The sequence below is a fragment of the Diceros bicornis genome, chromosome 3, assembly GCF_020826845.1.
Source record: "Diceros bicornis minor isolate mBicDic1 chromosome 3, mDicBic1.mat.cur, whole genome shotgun sequence".
Lineage (NCBI taxonomy): Eukaryota > Metazoa > Chordata > Mammalia > Perissodactyla > Rhinocerotidae > Diceros > Diceros bicornis.
This window is the reverse complement of record NC_080742.1, coordinates 97,442,280-97,465,083: the sequence shown is the minus strand read 5'-3', so window position 1 is coordinate 97,465,083 and position 22,804 is coordinate 97,442,280. Positions and strand designations below refer to the sequence as shown.

General features: G+C 47.4%; 1 protein-coding gene across 1 annotated transcript in view; it reads right to left on the bottom strand.

Moving 5' to 3' along the window:
* The window catches only part of GALNTL5 (polypeptide N-acetylgalactosaminyltransferase like 5), an 88,541-nt gene extending 83,552 nt beyond the window's left edge, over nt 1–4,989 (bottom strand). The window contains exon 1 of the mRNA XM_058533832.1: nt 4,666–4,989. The gene's annotated coding sequence lies outside the window, so the exon portion shown is untranslated. The remainder of the gene's footprint in view (nt 1–4,665) is intronic.
* Nucleotides 4,990–22,804: the final 17,815 nt, after the last annotated feature.

Sequence of the window (22,804 nt, the reverse complement as noted above, 5' to 3'; positions counted from 1 at the left end):
GCATTGATCAAGAAGGCTTGTGGCAGTGACGGGGCCTCAGGAGTCCCTTCCCCCGGCAATGTCTCTTCAGCTCTCCACACTCAAGTACCCTGGCGCAGCCCTCCTTCCAAATGAGTCCTACTTGTTTATCTTTTCTGTGTGAGTGTCCCTTTGCCCATTCCTTTTCATTTCATACCACTATTCTTCTCTTTGCTGCAGTCCTGGACTTCAGACGTTGTCTCTTACACAGGCCCCCTGCCAGCAATCTATTCCTTCCATATACTCTGCCCAGTGTGATGCATGGTTATCACTAGATTAATATTCCCAAAATACTGCTTGGTGTGCTTCTCGCTTGCTCTAAAACTTGCTGTGGCTCCACGTGCTTAAGGAATAACATCTAAACTCCTTAGGGGTGACCGTAATCTGTAAATAAGATTGCCTTTCCTGCTTTATCATTTCCTATTTCTCCCCCTGGACCCCTTTCCACCTTTGCACACTCTCCCTGTGTTGACATTTCTCCTCCCCTCTCGCGTGCCCTCATCGACAACACCTAGATGACGTTGTTCCCATCTGTACTCAAGATCCAACCAATAACAACCTCTTCCAGTCTCAGCTCTACAACTCCGTTGACAGTCAATCAGGCACTGCCTCAGTTAGTGCGACTGTGTGTGTGTGTGTGTGTGTGTGTGTGTGCATTTTCTCTCCAATAAGATTATAGCTCTTTAAAAGGAGACACAGTGCCTCATCCAGTATTTCGTCAATTCTAAGACACACCTCTTTTGGCATTTTAAGAACTCTGAAATCGGGATATGTCTTAAAATCGATGCATGTCATAGTTTAACTGTCAGGGCATTTCTTGTGTGGCGGTAAATAAAATAACTGCGCCAATCAACTGTGTCTTAGGTTCGAGGAAAGGCGATGCTTGTTTAGATTCCCTGCAGCTCCTAGCACAGGTCTTGCACATGGAAGGTGATATTTACATGTCTCAGTGATGGTCTGCCGAACAGATATGCCTTCAGGTGACCAGCACAGAAGCAGGTTCTGGATATATGAGAGCCCACGGGACAGCCACTACAAACCGCCGGTGTACAAACCACCAGTGCTTCGAAGTGGAAATGCAAATGAAACCCTAAGGGAGCAGGCATTCGGGGCTCTGGCTGCTCCTTCAGCCTCACAGGTACACGGCAGCCTGTAGACCAGGTGCCTGCTGGGGAAGGAGTCACAGAAGGATTGGGACACCCCAGTGAAAGAGGGACATGTGTCACACCAGGTAGGACAACAGATAGGATGCAGCTGAGGAGCTGCCCATGGAGTCCCCTGGGAGATGGGCCAAAGTTGTCTAGATTCAAATCGGTCCAGGGAGGCTGGAGGAATATGTTGGCAAGACACAGCACATTGCTGGCTGAATGCACACGTGCATCAATGTGACTCCACCTGTGGTTGTGATCACTGTGGAAGCAGGCTGCTTCAGCTCCATGCATTCAGGGTTGGTTAACAAAGCTGTGAGCCTGGCCAGTCTGATAAATAAAAGGCCATTAAATGATTTAGCATCTGTGTGGGAGAAGGCAGGGAAGTGACGGGGCACCTAACAGAACAAGAGGTAGAAGCCTGCAGACCAATTTGCCAACAGTGGCTGAAACCAGGAGAGGTTTCGCCCATTTCAATAGAGGATGTGAGGGTCCTGCAGTAAAACCTCAGAGGGCTAGATCATCCAACCTTATGAGCTCTTGAAACTGGCCCACAGGGCTCCCTCCTTGGACAGGGCCCACACTAAGGACAAATTGCTCTGAGTAAAATCAAGATTGAGGAGAATAGGGTTAACAGAAGTGAAGAAAAGAGAATGCCCGGATAATTGAGAAGCAAGCCAATAAACGTCACCAAGCCAACTGCTACATGAAAACAACAGAAGGATCTCTAAGTTAAAAAAAAAAAAATGCAATTAGAACAAAGCTTCTTGTAAAAGTTCAGGAAAAATAACTTCATATAAAAATTAACAGCAGAAAAATATCCAGAGCAAATCTCATGCAAAGTTACTATTTAGAAAAAGAGGGAAAGGAGTAGAACAGCATCCCTACGAAGAGTAGAGCACCCTGGAAAGAGGTGCTCACTGAGCAGGGCAAGGCTGCAACGGACTGCGTGCATTTTCTGTTGCTGCATAACAAATCACTACAGACTTAGCATGTAAACATGTTTATTATCTAACAGTTTTCATGGGCCAGAAGTCCAAGCACAGGTTAGCTGGGTCCTCTGCTCGGGGTCTCATGAGGCTAAAATCAAGGTGTTGGCTGGGGCTGTGATCTTATCTGAGGCTCAGAGGCCTCCTCCAAGCTCACTGGTTGTTGGTAGGATTCAATTCCTTCCGGGCGTAGAACTAAGACCTCAGCTCCTAGAGGCTGCCTGTTGTTCCCAGCTACATGACCCTCTCCACAACATGGCAGTTTGACTTTTCAGGACCAGTGCGAGTGTGTCACTTGCTGCTTTGAATTGCTCTGACTTTGGTGTCTCTGACCTTTAGACTCTCATTTAAATGAGTCTACTGACTAGGTCAGGCCCACCTAGGATACTCTCCTTCTTGATGAACTTAAAGCCAACTGATTAGGAATCTTAATTACCGCTGAAAAATCCCCTCATCTTTGCCATACAATGCAACCTAATCATGGGAATAATATCCCTTATATTTACAAGTCCTGCCCACAGTCAAGGGAAGGGGATTATACATGGCATATACCCCAGGTGGCTGGACTCTTGGGGGCTATCTTGGAAGATATTTCAGAAAAAGCTAAAATACATTAATAAAATGACAAAAGATGAAAAAGAACCACATAAATCAAAATTAGAAAATCTCAGAATCAAGTTGACAGAAATGAAAAAGAACTAGAAACAAACCATCTTAGAAATGAAGACCAAATTATAAGAAACACAAAAACAAATAAATATAACAGATAATGACAATAAAAAATAGAAAAGAAGGAAAATTTTGAAAAATCCAAAAAAAGTAAAGAAAAATGTGGAAGTATTTGAGAGTGTGAAAAATATTGAAGATAGACAAAGAAGATCCAACACATCAATAACAGGAGTCCCTGAAGAAAAAAACCAAAGCAAGGGATCAGAACAAATACTAAAAACTATAATTCAAGAGAATGTTTCTGAAATAAGAAAGATTTAAAACTACATATTGAAAGAGAACATAATGTACCTGGGAATAATGACCCAAAAAGATCAATACCAAAGTATATTCTAGTAAAATTAAAGGACTTTAAGGAAAAAGAAAAAATAAACCTTGAGTATCTAGATAAAAAAAAAGAAAGTGATTTATAATGAATACTGAGTTATTGTCAGACTTTTCAACAGCAATTCTTTATGCCACAGAGTAATATATTTGAGGTATTCAAGGAAAGATAGGAACAATGGATTTTATACTGACCAAAAATACTCTTATGTATGAAGAGCACACCTTCTTGTCAGCATGCAAGAACTCAGGAAATAGTGTTCCCTTGACCTCTTCCTAAGGAATCTACTAGAGAATGAGCTTCAGACAACTAAGTGTCTGCAAACATCAATATAAGGACTGTGGTGAGTATTAAATATATAGTTACTCATAAAACTAAGACAAGTGAGAGTTAAAAAGGAGAGATTATAGAATGTGATGACTTTTGATTTGACAATATAAATATAATATAATCATAAATACAGGGAGAATGGAGATAGCATTATATGCAGACAAACTTTTTAAGTGTTTTCAATAATCATAATTAATGTGGCAGTTTTAGTATTGTTGTGCTGAGACTGTAGTATGTGCATTGTGGGATTAAGGAAATGAGAAATTATGGGATATTCTAATTCTATTATTCTCCATATCACTGAGAACCAGGATTCTCAGTGTGGAAGAAAGAAGTTACAGACGGAATATAGAAACAGTTAAGTAAAAATCTTGTTCTCAATTTGACTTGAAAAATTCTGCATGAACTCAAGATCGACAGATAGATGGTGGATAAATAGACAGATATCTCCATAAATAAACATATAAAATTTCATACATAGATAGACAAAACTCTGGAAACAATGACCAACCAGAATGCAATGATCTTCCAAAGCCTCTAGATTGTAGTCTCCATTAAAAGAAACCAGAGATTCTAGGAGAAATGGCTGATTCTGGATTGGGGGTAGGAAATGTACTAGAAGAGTCTGGAATATCTTGAGATCTCAAATAGCAAAGAACTACCAAAGACTATTAAGGTCATGGCAGAATGACTCAAGAGTTCCCACTGGCCAAAGATGGGACAATTTGCAACTCAATAAATGTGGGAATTGTAGTGGATTGAAACACATCAAATTTGTTTAAGTCTATAAATTCATAATGATATTTAAATAAAAACTAATTGATCACCTTCTGAGGAGGACAGGCACCCAATTTATTATCTTGAAAACTGAGTAAACAAAAGCAAAGAATCCAGCATTTACCCTGTCTGTCCTATATGAACAGTACCCCTGGACAACAAAATAGTAGATGAAGGATGGATCCTCTTCTAAATTATTATAGCTAACAAAGATTTTTAAACTGTATAATTAGAATATCACCAGTTTGCAACTCCAGATGAATGAATAGATCTGAGCATTCAGCATCAATAGCTGCTAAATCGAAATAGAGCAAAAACCAGTCCTCCTGAACAAAAGTACATCACTTACAGTTTTTGCCAAAGGAATGGAATCTGAGTCTGATCAAGCTGCTGGACTCAGCTGCCAATTTGCAGGACACGACGAGGTGGAGGAAAATGTAGAGCTGCACCATAAGTATGCAGTCAGCAAAATCCTGAATTAGGAAACTTTACAGGTCAAATGGCCAAAGTTCTTCAACAGGTAAATTGTCCAAGTAAAAGACACGGATGGAGAGCGTATCAGTTTCCTATTGTTGCTGTAATAAATTATGACAAAGGTGGTGGCTTAAAACAACGCCGAGTTTATTACCTAACTGTTCTGGAGGTCAGAGTCTAAAAACGTCAGGGCTGCATTCCCTCTGGAAGCTCAAGGCGAGGCTTTGTTTCTTTCTCTTTCCCACCTTCTAGAGGCTACCTGCATTCCTCGGCTCAAGGTCCCTTCCTCCACCTTTTGTATGCTAATGAGATGACTGGTGGGTGGGGGCCCCTAGATAGCTTCAGGATGGGGGCTAGTCAACAGAAAGACCAAGGCAGGATTAAAGGGTTGGAACTTTCAGCCCCACCTCTCTACCTCCAGGGAGAGAGGGGCTGGTGATTGAATCAATCACCAATGGCCAATGAGTTAATTAATCATGCCTACGTAATGAAACTTCCATTAAACCTTTTAACAGTGAGATTTAGGGAGCTTCTGGGTTGGTGAGTACATTGAGGTGCCCGGAGGGTGGCCTGCCTGGAGAGTGCGTGGAAACTCCGTGCCACGCCCCCCCAAGCACTCATTTTTCTTGCCCTATGCATCTCTTTCATTTGCATTTGGATACTTCTGAGTTGTATCCTTTATAATAAACTAAGTGTAAGTAAAGCGTTTTGCTAAGTTCTATGAGTTGTTCTAGCAAATTATTAAACCCAAAGAGGGGGTGTGGTAACCCCTCGACTTTATAGCCAGTCAGTCAGAAGTAAGGGGCAACTTGGGACTTACCACTGGCATCTGAAGTGGGGGCAGTCTTGTGGGACTGAGCCCTTAACCTGCATTAACTGCAGTTAGTGTCAGAACTGAATTAAATTGTAGGACGCCCAGCTGGTACCTGGAGAGTTGGAGGATTGGTTGATGTGGAGAGAACCCACACACTTGGTATCAGAAGTGTTCTGTGAATAGAAACAGATCATGGTACACACCTAGTTTGGAAGGCCTGGCTTTTGGTCTGTAGGCCAAGCGTTGCTAATACCAAGCCCCAGAATTAGGAAGACTTGGCCACGCCCTCACAGGCCATGCTGGGCATTCAAGGTCTCTCTCTCAGGGGGCCTGCCCAGTAGAACTTCTGGCACAGAGGAGCAGAGCAGGAAGAATGTTCCCTCTTGTCAGCTGGCTCCCACAGGGAAAAGGAGGAAGAAGGATCTGAGCTCACATGTCAGGTAACCTGCTTCCTTCATGGGAGGAAGAGGGATAAGGCATGAGCCCATGGCAGTTAAGGAGAATCCCCCTTCCCGAGGCCCAGAGGACTCGGGAAACAGTGAGCCTCACGAACAGACAACACTTGCATCCTGGGGCTGATGCGATGATCACGTACGATAACAGATTGAAAGTGCCTCCGACCACCTGGAACAAGTTCACTGTCAATACACATAAAATGTTATGTACAAAAAAATAGTCTGGTGACTTTCTGTAGAACAGGCTTCTCTCTGTCCTGCTTCCCATGTTCTGTTTCACAAGTGTGGGAGGAAGTGCCGAGACAGGGGCCAGGTCTAGCCCAGGCACCACCCCTCCTTGGTTTCCTAGCAGGTGGGAGCCGCCCTAGGGGAGCCCTGAACCTGCCTGCCCGTCATTGCTCAAGAACGACTGTAATGTAGACAGTTCATAATTACACTGAGAACAAATATTTCCCCTATTGGCCCAGTTTAGGCCCCTGGAACATCATAGAATAAGCCTGTTCCCTTCTCCATCGTGTAGGTGCCCAGGTAGGAGGTAGTTCTCAGATTTTCTCCTGTCCACCATCTTGCTTTTCCCAAGGAGGTAAAATAATAATCAGACTTTTCAAAATTAGGAATAGGACCACTCTTGGTGGTGGGTGGTGCCGCTAGGCAGCAAAAGCAATGCCTGATGTAGCCTTGCCTGCCTGCCTTCCTCCCCCTCCTCCTCCCCTTCTCACTCCTCTCCTTCTCCCCCTCCCCCTCCTCCTTTCTCTCTCTCTCTCTCTCTCTCTCTTCCTTTCATCTTGCTACAGGGTAGTACTAACAATCATAACTAATATTTTTGCATGTTTACTCTGCACCGGATACTGCAGTAAGTGCTTTACGTGAGTTAACTCATTTGTTCCTGCCCCAGCCCTATGAGGTAGGTACTATTATTATCTCTGTTTAACAAACGAGATACTGAGAAACTTGCCCATGGTCATACGATGAGTTCAATGGTCGAGCTAAGATTCTAGCCGAGGCTCTGAAGTTTGGCTCTAAGCCTGTGCATTTCATGACCATCTTCTGCTGCCTCCGGTCCTGGTACAATCAAGATTTAGGGTTGGGGGCCAGTCTCAGTGGCCTAGTGGTTAAGTTCGGCATGGTCCACCTCGGGGTTCGGTTTCTGGGCATAGACCTACACCATTCGTCTGTAAGTGGCCATGCTGTGGTGGTGACCCACATACAAAAAGAGGAAGATTGGCAACAGATATTAGCTCAGGGCAAATCTTCCTCAGCAGAAAAAAAAAAAAAGATTTAGACTTGGGCTCAGAGAGGTGAAAAGGAGCAGGCTTCATGGCCTACTTTAGTCAGAAACCCAAATAACCAGGAAAAAGGAATGTTTGCTGAGGTCCAGCCCAGCTGACAGAAATTCTCTGCACCAGGGTTAGAAACCAGGTGAGAGCAACCATCACAGAGAGCTCTTTTCCTTTATCTTGCCGCTGGTCTTTGTGAGTCAATATTTCCTGGGAACCTCCTGGGGAGGGGTTGACCAAGGTCTGCAGCAGAATCTGCTATTCCTGGCTTCTCAACCCTCACGCCACCATTGTGTCTAACACAGACAGCCCTTTGGGTATCTGAAGCTATTTCTCACATGCCCAGTCCTTTCTCCTCAAGGCTAAACAGCCTCCGTTCCTTCAAATATTTCTCCGTGGAGTGGAGTAGCGATGCCTCAGCGCCCCGCAGCCCACCAGCCCAACCTGGAGCTCCTTGTAGCTCGAATGCCCGGAACTGGGTGCAGGGCCTCTGGTCTGCCAGTTTTATACTGCTGAAGTTCAGCATTAGAATTCTTGAAAGGTTTGTTTTCTGTTCCCATTTTTACTCGTCATTTTGGTGATGAAATGTAGTTTTTTCACTGAGCCCATTGGCGGTACAGGGCATCACCAACATCCAGTCTTCCATCCTTGGCTGAACAATCCGGAGCTTTTTCTCCAACTTTCAGTCCCCGTGGCACTGTGGTCAGAGGAAATCCAGGACAGCAGAGCAAAGAGCCAGGGACTGCTGTCTGCTGGCGACAGTGACCATAGGCAACTGAAAACTGGGAGGTGAGAGGCCAGAAGTGGGAGAATGAGGCTCTGTGGGGATTTCATTTAGTTTTTATTTTTACCATAATTATACACAAACATAGCTTCAAGAGTCAAGTTGGTTAAAAGGTCAAATAGTTTAAGGACTTAAAAACTGGACAAAGACTTATTAAAATAAATAAATAAATAAAGCTGTCTGCTCTCGACTTTCTCTAGAAAGCAACTACTTAAAATAGTTTTTTAACTGATTCTTAGGTGCTTGCCTCCATATCACATACCTCTGTGGCTTTTCAAGGTGAAGAGCCCCTACATTTTATAACTGATCCAATTTGCAAGGTTTGACATTTGGTGACTTGATGCGGTGCCACAGTTTTTAAAGCACTAAATATGGAGACCAGCTATCTCGTATTAGGAAGGTACTCGATATTACCTAAATGATGGCAGTTCACAACTGAAAGCTTTCATAGCAGGTTTCCCTGGAGCAGATCTGAAATACTGGAGTCATTTCTTAGAAATATGTGTTTAAAATTCTTTCTGAAAATGTTGCCTTTTTGCAGACTTATACTACTATCTGCTGTGGTATTTGTAGTATTTGCCTAAGAATACCTCTGTGAGATGGCCTTGGGAATACTGCAGTTAAGCAAAGACGATGGCATGGAGTGCAGGGGTAAAGACCCCACACCCAAAACTGTTCTGTATCTTTTAACACAGATTCTTCACATTGCAGGTTCAAGCTTATTAAAATGCAAACCCTTCCGGGAGGCAGTAATGCTGTTCACACAGAGCTGGTAATGACTTTGCAGTGGTCCTTTCTGCAGACTAGTTTTAATGGAAGAAACCAGCATGAGTTCCTGCCAGGGTGTCGATTTCATCTTCCCGGGGTCCAGAGGTCTCATGTTCTTTTCTTCCTCTCCCCTCCCATAATCCACTTTGGAAAGAATTGGAAAAGCAGTGTTAGCCTGAGAAAGCAGTTTAATGATAGCAGCAAGTATAACTTTCTCAACCACATTATTAAATGAATAATATAAATAACCATCCACGATTTAAAATGTCGCAATCATCATCTGTTACTTGATCATTTGGGGTTTCATCATCCTGCATGTTTCCTGCTGTACCACTGCTATGTCTTTTTTATTATTACTGTGTAATATGTATAGTCTGCTAAAGAAAGCCTCCCTCATTATGCATTTTTCCCCCAAAACCATTAATGGCTTTTGTCCTCTCTTATTCTTCTGGAGGCACTTTAAAAGTACACATTCCAATTTTTAAGAATCCTGTGGGGGTGACAGGATTCGATTCTTCTCACTTCCTATATACTTTGTGAAGTAATGGTGGCTCTGCTACACGGAGTCTCCTTCTCCAAGAATGTGACTGCCTCTCCACTCATTCTAGTTTTCTTCAAGTCTCGTACTGAGGTTTCGTCATTTTCTTTGTATAGGAGCTGCACATTGATTTTTGTGAATCACATCTTTCTTCCCTTTAATTTTCCAGCTGGTTATTGTTATTATACAAGAAAAGCATTAAGTTTTAAGTATTTTCCAGTTAGTCATTTTATGGGATTACCTTACTAGTTCTAAGCATTTTTCAGTTGATTTTGTTTTCTAGGTAGGTGATTATATCATCAAACAAATTCTTGTCTCTCTTTTTTTTTTTTTTTTTTTTGTGAGGAGGACCAGCCCTGAGCTAACATCCAATGCCAATCCTCCTCTTTTTTGCTGAGGAAGATTGGCCCTAGGCTAACATCTGTGCCCATCTTCCTCTACTTTATATGGGACGCTGCCACAGCATGGCTTAACAAGCGGTGCGTCAGTGCGCGCCCAGGATCCAAACCAGCGAACCCTGGGCCGACGCACTGGAGTGTGCGCATTTAACTGCTTGCGCCACCAGGCTGGCCCCTTGTCTCCTTTTCAATGTTTATAATTCTTGGTCCATTCAAAATTTAATGAGAATACCTCTTTTGTTTCAATGACTTTGTTAGGTATTTTTTATTACGTTAAGGAAATAACATTTGATTACTGTTTTACTAGGGATTTTTTTTATTCAGGGGAGAGTGCTGGACTGTGTTCAGATGAATACTCTGCAGACAGACTTCCGAGTCAGGTCCCATGGAGTGAGTGGAGCCTGGGATGCTGTGCATCAGGAAGACAAATCTGATACTGGTGTGTGGGGGATTAGAACTGGCCACCCCAAAATGTGTCTCTTTGCCTTGGCTTGATTATTTTTAAGAACAAAAGACTCTGAAGGAAACTTTGGCCTTCCCCCTAACTGCCTAAAAGAATTTAAGATAAAAATCCTGTCCCCAGGACAGGCCATCACCGTGGATAACTCTGGGTATGGGTAGACTGGGAGGGTCCTTGCTAAGCCCATTCTTATCTACCAAACATTTGCTTTTCCATTTCCAGGTGAATTGCCTTCTTCCCCTTTGAAGTCCCAAACCACTACCCCCAACATCCTCCTTTGTCTTTAGCTGAAAGTGCTGTTTGAGATGACAACCTTGGCCAGGATGCTGAGTTGCTCAGTTTTCCTGAGTCTCTGCCATGTATACATGTTATAAAGCTTTGTTTGATTTTCTCCTCTTATTCCGTCTCATGCCAGTTTAATTCATAGCCCCGCCAGAAGGACCCAGAGTGGGTAAAGGAAATCTCTTCCTCCCCTAAAGGTACATAAGGGGGACTGATACTTAAACTTTCAGGAAATGTCAACAGTTTATGGGGACAATAGGGCAGTATATTTGAAATTAGATTATTCCGGATAACCCAGGACTATTCCATGTGGGATTAATGGCATGTCCCTCAACCCCCATTTGCTCTCAGATCTATCCTTGTGCTCCCTGCACTATCCTCGTTGTAGGGACTACATTTCCCAGGCTCCTTTGAGCCCTAGCTCCGCACTGGCCCCAATGGAGGCACTGGAAGAGGAGTAGAGTCTGGAGGTAGGAGGAGGCCAGAGTGTTTCACCTGCTCTGTCTCTGCTTTCTGGGGTGTCCTTGGAAGAAGCTGCCTTGCCTCCTTGGCTCCACTCCCACTGAATGGCCCTCCTTTGATGGCCAAGCGACAGTGAGATGGCCCTGGTTTGGGGGCTTTTGGTAGAACCACCTCAGATCACCTCTCCTCCCCTTGGACCCCCAGCCCTCAGAGCAGAAGCAGCCAGGGCTAGCTTCATGGGCTTGCCAGCCGTGCAGCTGTGCAGAGACTGCGCTGGGTTTGATGCTCTAATTAAATTCTCTCTGGTTGAAATATGTGCAGTGGACCCTGACAAGATGGTCATCACAGTCGAGTGTGGCTGCTGAGGACACTCTCACCTTGCAGCCTGGGTCCGTGACTTAGGCATTTGGCTTTCCCGTGCACACTTCTCTGTTGTACATGAATGAGTGAGCAACCTTGAGTCCCGACGCCAGGACCTCTCCTCTTCACTGGAGGATTGGGAACGGCTGCTGGGAACCAGTTCTTCCTCTTCCAAGCTCCACAAACCTTCCAGGTTGGCCCAGTGTGTGGGCGGGCTTTAGATAGGCCTTTTCGCAAAGCATTTGGCATGGGGAGTGGTGTCAAGGGCTTTGGAGAGAGTCATATGTCTGTCCTTGTTCAAGAAGACGTGGTGATGAACATGCTGTTCACTTAAATTCTTTTCTCAGCAGCTTAACTGCCATGTCAGAAGCAAAACTAAGTCCAGTATATTTCTCTGGATGTCAATCAGTTCTTCCACGTCCCTGACATCGCCTGAGCCTGGCGGGCCTTTCCTCTTCCTCTGTTCAGTGGAGGAAGCATAAGCACCACAGTGCTGAAGAACTTGGATTTAATCAGCTCTGCCACCTGCTAACTCTGTGGCCTGAGCAACTTACTTAACCTTTCTGTGCCTCAGTTTTGTCATCTATAAAACGGAATTAATAGCAGCACCAGCTCTTCCTCAGATTTAAAGCTCTCCCTGACTCCTCGCCACCCACCAGACAAAACCCAGCTCCTGAGTGTGGAGCATAAGGACCTCCCCCATCTCCCCGCCTCCACCGTGTTTGGAGCACCTGCTGTCTACTTCTGTGCCAGACACCGCCACACACTAGAACTTAGTTCTCGGCACAGATTTGCCAGGCTCCATTTACAGATGAGGAAAGCAAGGTTAGATGGTTAAGAAACTTGCCAAAACATCACCAGGTGAGTGGGAGAGCTGCGTCAGCCGAGTGTCTGCACGACCCCCAAGTTCTTCCTCCCAAACCTGCCCTCTGACGTCTCCCTGTGCTCCAGTCCAAATCGAACTTGCTGCAGTTTCCAGAACATTCCATGCTGTTTTATCCCTTGTTTCTTTCCCTATATACTGTTCTCTTTCCCTTATAATTAGAGAATTATAAGTAAGTGAATTTGGCAAAAGCAAGTGGTACAGATGTGAGGGGGTAGGGAGCGTAGACAGGAGGGGTGGAAGCAACGAGGGACACAGTCTAAGCAGAATTTTAGAGGTTTTTCAGCAGCACTGTGAATACGCCCCCGTGCGCTCCCTTTCCTGAAGGGGGAGCTGTGGCTTTCTGCTTGGGATCCTAACACCAAAACCTGTGGTTTCAACATTTCAGGCAGAGGTTGAAAAGTGTGCGAAGCATGTCTGCATCAGATAAACTTAAACTCAGCTTAGCCTGGAACGGACCGGTTGGCATGGCGATGTGTAATTACCATGATGTGACTGGACAGGGGAATGACTGCCCAATCACTGCCCATTGCTGCGCACATCTTTTGTTTCTTTCCCTACAAAAGGTCTTCCTTTGAGACCGGTACATCCCCGAGAAACACTTCAGGCTGACAGGAGTCAGAACCCTCCATGTCATCACTCTGTGTCTTCTTGATGGGGGCCAAGGGAAGAAATGGGGGGAATTTGCTACCAAAGGTGGCTTATGACAGGGGCCTAACAATCTGCTGCAGTGCCCAGACATCCTGGGAGCCTGTGTCCCTGCCCCATGGGGCCCGACTTCACATCCCAGTCACTGATGTTCCTGCTTCACGTGTAAACTTCCTGACCCTATCTACCTGGGGTTTGGCTTCTCCGGAGTTTGTCCCTCGCTCTGCCTCAGAGTAGAGCTCTGAAGAAATGGTTCCTAAGATTTCACAAGTGTTGGTTTATCCCAACTATTATTATTATTATTATTATTATTATTATTTAGTTTTACCCTTCCTTCAATGCTCAGTTCCAGGCTTCTTCATGAAGCACCCCCAGCATCAAATGTGAGTAATCATGGTTGTGGAACTTACCCTAGGCCTCCTTCCTCCTTCTCCATCCCCGTAGCTCTGGGTCTGCACCACATTCACTCATTCAACAGACACTTAACGACCATCTAACTAAGCACCGGGCACTGTACTGGCTTCTGGACACTGAACAAAACAGACAAACATCTCTGTTCTCATGGGCTTAACACCTCACGTGTGAGCAGACAACAAACACAGTATATAAGTAAATTACGTGAATGAGGAGGTGACATGTGCCAAGGAGAAAAATAAGCAAAGGGATATAGGGAGTGCTAGGAAATTTCAATTTTAAAGGGGATCATCTGGGAAGGACTCACTAAGTGGCATTTGAGTGGAGAGCTGGAGGAAAGCAGGAAGTGGATCATTGGGATATCTAGAAAGAGAACATTCCAGGCAGGGAGAGTAGCCGGTACAAAGGCCCTGAGGTAGGAGGGAGTCTGGCATGTTGGAGCAACATGCTGGAGTGGGGGCAAGGAGGGGATGAGTGGTGGAAGACAGTCCAGAGAGGAATGGAGGGCGGGTCTTAAAGGCCTCGTAGATGATTGCAGCGACATTGGCCTTCACGTGAGTGAGATGTGGAGCCTTTGGAGGGTTTCTGGCAGAGGATCACTCTAACTGTTGCTTTGAGACTAGACCACATGAATCGGGGGTGGAAGGAGAAACCAGTTACCAGGTGACAGATGATCCAATTTGGAGCAGACTGGCACCAGGGAGGGGGTGAGAAGTGGGGGTTCTGGATATGCTTTGACAGTAGGGCCCCCTGGATTTGCTGATGGCACTGGAATTGCGTAGGAAGAAAGCAAGCAATCAAAGACAACTCAGTTTGGGGCTTGAGTAATGGGAAGGCTGGCCAGGCCACGGTGAGAGGAGAAGACCACAAGGAGGAACGGCGTTGGGGTGGGGGCAGAGCAGCAGTGTTGTGTTCAGTCTGAGATGTCTATGAGACACCCAAGAGGGGATGTCAAGCAGGCATTAGGATATGCGAGTCTGGAGTTCATGCAAAGAGGTCCAGAACAGGGATCTAATAACGGAGACTGAGAAAACCAGCCAGCGAGGTGGAAGGAAAGCACAGCGTGATGTCAGCAGTGAAAGAAGAGCTTCGAGAAAGAGAGAGAGATCAACCAGTCAGCGCTGCTGGGAGATGGGCGAGATGAGGAATGAGGACCACCAGAGGCTCAGAGGCAGGCACAGCGTTTCAGGGGAGCGCTGACTGAAGGGCAGCTGGAGGAGGGTGTCGAGAGAAAAATAGGGGAAAAGAGAGACAGGAAGCCTAGCCAGCTCTTTGCAGGAGTTTGGTTGTAAAGGGGACCAGAGAGGCGGGCAGCCGCTGGAGAGGGACGTGGGTGGCCAGAGCAGCCTGTCTGTGGCTGGTGGCAGCGGCCGTGAAAGCCCACTCTTGGCCACCCATTGGAATCAGCGGGGAAGCTTCAGGTCTCCAGATGCCTGGGTAGAACTCCAGGCCAATTAAGTCAGAATCTTGGGGACAGGGACCCGTTCATTTTTTTTAAAAAGCTTACCAGGTGATTCCAGTGTGTAGCCAAGATGAAGAATCAATGCGTGAGAGAAAGAAACACTGATGGAGCAGGAAAGAGAGGGAGTAATTGCTTGAGTAGAGGAGAGGGGGTGGTATCTGGTGAAGAGAAGAGCGTCATTCAAGGGGAGCGTTAATGGGCATTAATGCCTCCTTAATGGGCAAGAGAGTAGTCTGTGGGTGTCGCTGCTGGTGGGGGGCCCAGGCAGGTGGGCCCTCTGATTGTCCTTTTGTCAGAGAAATAGGATGAAAGGTTATCATCTGGGTAGGGGGAGTGTCGGAGGCTTGAGGAGGGAGGAGAGAGCTGGAAATGGTCCTCTAGGGGCATGGGAGAGAGAAGGTACCTCGGAAGTCTCCTGTGGTCCTAGGCAGCACAGGGGCCCCTTAAGCTTGTGGGTGTAATTTAAAGTGAGACCACTCAGCCTGGCCACCCCGTCCCTGTGGCTCCTGGTTCTGGGCATCTGCTCTGGGGCCAGCAGACCCGGCTGAAGTCCTGGCTCGGCCACTTGTTGCTGTGTGATCGTGACCGTGTTATTTAATCTCTCGAGTCTCCATTTCCTTATCTGTGAAATAGTGAGATACCTACCACCGAAGAATGTGTTAAAGGCCAGAGGTGGACTGAAAGCTCCCCATAGGACAGCTGTCCCATGGCAGGCACGTAACTGTCCGCTCCTGTTGTAACCGCTGATTAGTCAGGGACTGGCTGCGTTCTATCGGAAGAGCAGCCTATCACCTCCGTGTGCGGTGGGGCTGCGCTTTCTTCTTCGTGTCCTCCAGAGAACATGGGACACGCTGGCCACGTGGAAATTACGTGGTCAATAAATGCCTTTGACTGAATCATTAACTACTCCATGAGTGTTTGTCTCCGCATAAGCTATGAGACCATCGAAACCAAGAAGAGGGCAAAGCAAGGTGCAGATGTCAGTCTGTTTCACCAATATTTTTGCCTCTCCAATCCTCCCCATTCCAAACGCTCAGATTCTGACCTTCACTGCAGAGTTATAAATAAAATGCATGATTTGTACCTCTTCTACTTAGAAGAAAAACATCTGAGATCATGTACAATAAGGGGCACAAATATAACACAGCCTTTAAAGTGAGGATGAGAACAGGATTGGACAACCCATTGAGGGGAAGTGTAGGGAGCCCGGCAGCGCAGGGAGCTGTGCGTTCCCGTCTCTGAACTTCCTGAGGTTGGGTGTCTGCTTATCTGACTGAAGACAGCACCCCCTCATTCTGCAGGTGTACTTTCACCTGGATGAACTGTGATTTTTTTTTCTCTGTTTCGGAAAATGGCTTTCAGAGCTCTTTAAGACACAGCTTCCTCTGGGCTGGGAGGTGGTCCCTGGGAACAGGCCTGAGAGCCTGAGTGATTTCATGCTCCCTCTAAAGCCCACTGATGGTGAAATGCGCGGGGGCCTGCCTGCCCCTGGGCGAGGAAGGGGTGGCCTCACGGGAAAGGGCACCCACCACCCTGTTACCAAAATGCAGGAAGGAGACGGAGGTCAGGTTTCGGGGCCCTGCCAGCAAACCTTCAGGTTGCCTGCAGTGGAGGGCTGTCCCTCTTGAGGAGCCCCAAAGACCCCTTTCCTGCATGAGAGGCAAGGAAACTGAACGGGGAGAGGCCGACCTGGCACCGTTGGCTTGGGGCTGTGAGGTCCGAGCAGAGTCTGTAATGAAGGGTCACAGGGGACCCAGACACCCCGGGCGGAGCCCTCTGTCCTGCTCCATGCCATCGGCCCCTCTGCTGCAGCTGGACTTTGCTCCTACCCGTGGGCCTCTGACATGCCCATCCCAGCAGGAATGACAAAGCAAAGTGTGTCGTCCTCGTGAAGGAACTTGAGTCCTTCATGACACAGGTTTCTCTGATTCGTGGGACGTAACGGTGATCATAAGAATACTCACATTTAGAGAGGGCTTCACGTTTTACAAATGGCTGTGACATATTCTTCCTCCTTCAAGCCTCAGAATAAAGGACAGGTGAGGCGGATGCCCACCGTGAGGAAGCTGTGGCAGGCGTGGTGGTCAGTGCTGGGGTAGGGGGGGTGACTTGAATCCGGAACCTGACCTGCTGGGAGGAGAGCCCGGAGGCAGTGTGTCAACTTAGAGGCCAGCATGGAGGGCTGGGGCTTGGAGCAGCTCAGAGCCTGCCTCATTGAAAGGGGGCGACCCTCTGAGGGTCCCTCGTTCTGATGCTCTGGGATCCTGTGAGCAGGATCATTATTACTACTCAGCTCTCACATCACAGGTCAGAATGAGGCCTCCGGGAAGCAATGCGCAGCCATCAGGTGCATAGCTGGTCTCCAGGCGGCTGTCACACCCAAAGCCATTCCGCCAGATTACATGGTGTGTTGTGAGAACGTGCTAATTCTCTGGCCTTGATTGGAGATGAGCTACTCTCTGCCTTAATTAACATTGAAGCTAATGGTACTAAATGTGGCTGTTGAAACGCTGGATGCAAATTGCCTTTGATTTACATTGGGAATGGGTCCTCCTGTCCCCTTTCCACGCAGTAACTTTCACGTGGCAAGATCTAGAATTTAATTTTTTTTCCTATTGAGAGCTATCAAAGGACTTGGGGAGTTTGGGCTTGGGTTTATATTTGAGGCTCTGCCCAAATCCTCAACAGATTGTCATTCTCATAGCTTTTGCTGTAGTCATGTGACACTGTGGCCGGTCCAATCAGAGTCAATGTCTTAGACATTGCGTGTCTCCCAGGAGTCATGACAACGTAGTGGAGCCCCTGTCCACCTGGAGTCCAAAGATGGACGTGGTTGGGTCCCAGACAGCTGGGTTCTCACGAGGCCTGCACCCAAAAGTCTGGCTGCCTCTCTGTGCAGGTCCTAAAGACCGCATGTTGAGGCCCACCGTGTGCTCACTCTGAGGTCTGAGCTCGGCTCCAAAAACCATTGAGTCAGTCTTGAAAAAGTACAACAGAAATAAGCCTTTCAGCAAACAATAGGAAGCAGTAGTTGCCTAAAATCCTTTCATGGAGCGTAGTGAGATATAAAAATAAATCAAGCAGGCAGTTTATAATTAAGTGCTAAGGGGTACGCTGTGGCCTATAAATGAGTGAGGGCCTGAGCAGGATTTAGGTGGGGCCCTGAAGGGGTTGGAAGGAAGCCGTGGGTAAGTGGGGGAGAGAAGAGGGGTGCTCCGGGTGGGAGAGGACACAAGACAAAGGTACGGGGGGCAGCAGAGAAAGGCTTATGCGTTAGCTTCCAGGGCTGCCGTAACAAAGGGCCGCAAACTGGGTGGCTTATTACAGAAAAGTATTCTTTCACAGTTCTGGAGGCTAGAGCTTGGAATCAAGGGGTCAGCAGGGCCAACCCTCTGAGGCCTCTGGGCAGGGATCGGTTCAGTGCCTGTCTCGCAGCTTCTGGTGTCGCTGGCCATCCTTGCTGTTCTTTGGTTTGTAGACGCATCACTCCAATCTCTGCCTCCGTCCTCACAAGGCCTTCTCCTTGTGTCTGTGTCTTTACATGGTGTTCTCCTCTCTGTGTGTGTCTGTCTCTGTGTCTCTTCTCCTCTTCTCATAAGGACACCTGTCATATCAGATTAGGGCCTGCACTAATGACCTTGTCTTAACTTAACCACATCTGCAAAGACTCTATTTCCTGATGAGGTCACAGCCGCAGTTGTTGGGAATGGGGCTTCAACATTTCTCTTTGGGGGACACAATTCAACCCACACAGTGTGATCATGGGCCACAGAACACAGCCTGCCTGACTCTTGGGGGAGATACTGCCGAGAAGACCTGGGGAGGAGGCTGGAAGAGACCCAGGCAGGCGGGGCTGGAAGTCTGGGAGGCGGTTGATGTTACAGCAGCCATGGAGGTGGCATTAGGGTCTCCTCCCCAAGGACTCCCTGCAGTGTTGGTGTCAACAGTGGGAGGAGATGCAGCACAGAGGTCACAGCCAGCCCGGGGGAGAATCCCAAGGCAGGCCCCAGGAGTCTGGAGCAAGGCCATGCCAACTGCAGCAGAGAACTATGTTCCTTTTGCGAAACAGATTCTGGTGGTTACTGGGCCCCAGTGGAGAGAACATCTGACCTTGGAGCACCAGGTGTCCATGCATCTGGAACTGCCCACTATGACCTGTGATCCTAGCAGCAGTCCATTGTAAGATGGAAATGGCACACCTGGGATCAAGCCTCAGCAAAATCAGAAGGCGTGAAGAAGCTGCACAAGCAGGATTCCAGACCCCACATCATCTCCTCTGGTTCCTCCAGCTCTCCATCCCCAGCTCACACCCATGGCCATATGGAGGAGGGAGGTGTCCTGTATGTTGAGTGTAAGAAGGAGAGAAAAAGTCCAAGCTTGATTGACAGATGGCCATACTGAGGGAGTAATCTGAAAATGTTTGGCAGCTGCGTTACAGTCATGATCAGGGATGGCCCTGAATAACAGTGGAGACAGCTCTTCCCAATGGGCAGGGCTGTGAGCAGTGCAGCTGTTCATCCATGTTGTGTGGAAGGAGAGGCAGACCAACATAAGGATATGTACAGTGGCCAGTGGTCCAACCAGCTGGTCAGGGATCTGGAAGAAAAAGGACTAAAAGGTCAGAGACAAGGAAGTCCGGGGCGGAGGCATATGGATAGACACGTGGGAGTGGGCACAAGGTGGGAAGATGTATGCATCACACATTAGTACCTACCAGACAGCACCTACCATGGAAGAGGCACTGAACAGCCCACTGTACAACATGACTGACTGGTTAATGGCAACTGGCCTCTGTCACCAGCCACCTTGGGATTGACAAGATGGGCACATGAATAAAGTAGCCAGAGTGGCAGAGAAGGAGCCTATGTATGGGCCCAACAGCATGGACTCCCACTTACCAAGGAATGATCTAGCAACTCCCACCTCTGAATTTCCAACCAGTCAGCAATTGAGACCAACACTGACTCCAATATGGTACTATTCCCTCAGGAGACCAACCATATGCTTTGTAGCAAGGTGGCTACATTGAGCCCCTTACATCTTGGAAGGGCCAGTGGTTCATCCTCACGAGGATAGATACCTATTGCAGGTACGGATTTGCCTTTCTTGCCCACAGAGCCTCAACTAGTACCATTGTCTGGGGGCTTATGGGAAGCCTGGCCCACAGGCATGGAATCCCACACAACACAGCATCCAGCAGTGAACCCACTTTATAGCTAAGAAGGTGCAGGAGTGGGGCCACAACTGTAGGCTCCACTGCTCTTATCACCCATCACACCATCTAGAAGCAGGCGGCCTCACAGAGAGCTGGGATGGTGAACTGAAGAGCTTCCCATTAAAGCTCTGAGGCAATGCTGTGCAGGGCTGGGAGGGAGCGTCCCTCAGATGCAGCATGTGCATTAAAAGAGAGATCTCTCTATGGCACCATGTCTCCCATAGGAAGAACACATGGACACCTGGACCATGGAATGGAAGCTCCAGTGACCCTCTGGGAGACTCTTTGCTTCCTGTCCCTGCAACTCTGCCTCTGCAGAGCTAAAAGTCCAGGTGCCAAAAGGGGGCACACTCTTGCCAGGGTACACAGCTGGGGTCCCATTGAACTACAAGCTATAGCTGCCACCAGGACACTTTTGACTCCTCATGTCCAGGGCCTGGTGAGTGAGAAAGGGAGTCACCATCTTGGAGGGTTAGTGGACCTTGATCAGCAGCAGGAGGTAGGGTATTTTGGTGTAATGGGGTGGAGGAGGAGGAGGAGGAGTGGAACCCAGGGATCTATGTGACTCCTCCCCCACAGTTGGCCTAGCGTGACTGTGAACCCTGCAACCCTGGCCTGGGAAGGGTGTGATTATCAAGGGCTCAGGGCCCTCAGGATAAGGTTTGGGTCACATCACCAGGAAGCCATTTAGAACAGATACTGTGGGGAAGGGGGGTAATGAGCACCCATGTGGCCCCCAGACCAGCTGCAGCAATAGGGGCTTATGGTTAATCCCATCCTCCTCCTTCTAAGTCTCCCTTAAGGATGAGAGGCCCAAGGAACCCTAGGGGAGCTGCTCCCCAAACATGCCCAGAAATGTGGATCTGTGTGGTGAAAGGGGGCAGGCGGGGGCCAGGGAGGTGACAGCCAGATCTCCTTCCAAAGTTCCCACTGCCAAGGCATCCTTCCCACCTGGGTTCTCTGGGGCATCTGCACTGAGAATTTCCTGCATTTCCCTGGGCTTTCTGCACGCAATGTAAGAACATGTGGGGTCCCAGAGCCGCCGCTCCTGCCTTTCGCAGTATTCCTCCGATGAATTTCACTTGGTGATTCCCCGTTAGTCCGGCTGAGACCTTCTCAGAGCTGTGCTGGTCTGAGGCTTCTCCTACCCGTCCTTCCTTCCTGCTGCCCTTCCACAGGTGTCGGACCTGGACCACGGTCTGAGGCTCTCCCCGCCTACTCCTGTTCAGCCCCCTTATCCTTCACAGACATTTCCCCACTGTAGCCCAACCTGTGTTGGCATCTACCTCCCCAAGGGCCCAACTGACACAGACGTGGTAGGAAACGGGAGCCTCTGAAGTTGTCCGTTTCTTCATATAATAAGAGAGGGAGAGATGAACTGAGTAATCCCTGGGATGCTAGTGTTTCAGTCTGAAATAGATCCAATTTTTCATTAATAAGGTTAGAGCAAAATTCACAGGCTGGTGAGCAGAGACTGACAATGGAATTGCACTTTGACCTGCAGCAGAAATTTCCACTGGATCTTTTATGTGCCTCTTCTATACTAAGGACTTTGCTAGGTACTTTCACAAATATTCCATTGTAAGTTTATTGACATTGATATTTTTGCTTTTTGCACCTCACAAACTGGCCCTAAACTAATTTTTTTTAAAAAAAGGAGTTCCAAAATATTTTGTGCAATGGGAAAACAATTAGAACAAACGTAAGTCTTCCCAGTGGACTATTGTAATGTCATTGTCTGTGCTCTGTTACCTTGCTCTACCTGGTAGAATGCAAGGCAGGTATTTTGCGATGTCATGTAGCCCTAGGACCAGCCATTTTGTGAATCTGAATTTAAAAACAGAAAGAGATACTGGGGTCAAAAAAAAAAAAAAAAACAATGAGGATGTGGTAAGAATAAACCAGAAGGAAAGTGGGCTCTTTTATATCAGATCTTAGTAATTCTCTGAACTAGATATCCGACCATTTATATCAACCCAACAACCTTGTTTTCTCCTCACTACTCAGCCCATCCTCCCCGCCCGGAGCGATCTGGTTACGATGCCACGGAAGTTTAACCAAAAATAAAAAGAACTGAATTACGCCTGTCAAAGTAAGTGACCAGTGTACACTTGATGATGCTGAGTCTCTACTTCTGTAATCACTGTTTTTTTCTTGCTCAGGTAACTTGAAAAATTCCTAATGGACATTGATAATCCCCGCCATCAGTAAGCTTTAATCAGGTTTCCTTCACTTACAAAGGGAAAAGTTCTTTTCCTGCAGGAGGAGATTTATGCAGTCCAGTTCCATGAACACCCATCGGAGACGCTCATCTGAATCCCCAGAGTAACAACAATCTCCAACACCTCTGCTTGAGTTGAGCCTCTGAAAACGGCGCTGGCATCCCACAAACAGCCGCCCATCCACACGGGAGGGCGGGTCTCACGACCGGCTGAGGCTTCCATTCCCACAGATACTCAGACCTGGCTTTGGGATACACACCCCAGGGGCTGCAGGCCCTCTGGGAGATCGCTGGTCACGAGGGCCAGGGCTACCTGAGCACAGCAAAGACTGTGGTCAGGGTGGGGAGGGGCAGAGGGGTCAGGCTGTAACAGAAATAACAGGTACTCATATTAGTTAACAAACTCTGCTTACACAGCCTGCCTTTCCTTCTTTGCTTTTCTCCTCCCTTCCTGCCTCCCATCTTTTCCTCCCCACTTTGTTCTAGAGAGAATAACCTACAGGGGGACAAAAAAATACAACAAGATTAAGTTAATTAAAAATGAGAAGTTTATTAGTTAGAACTCTTGCCTTG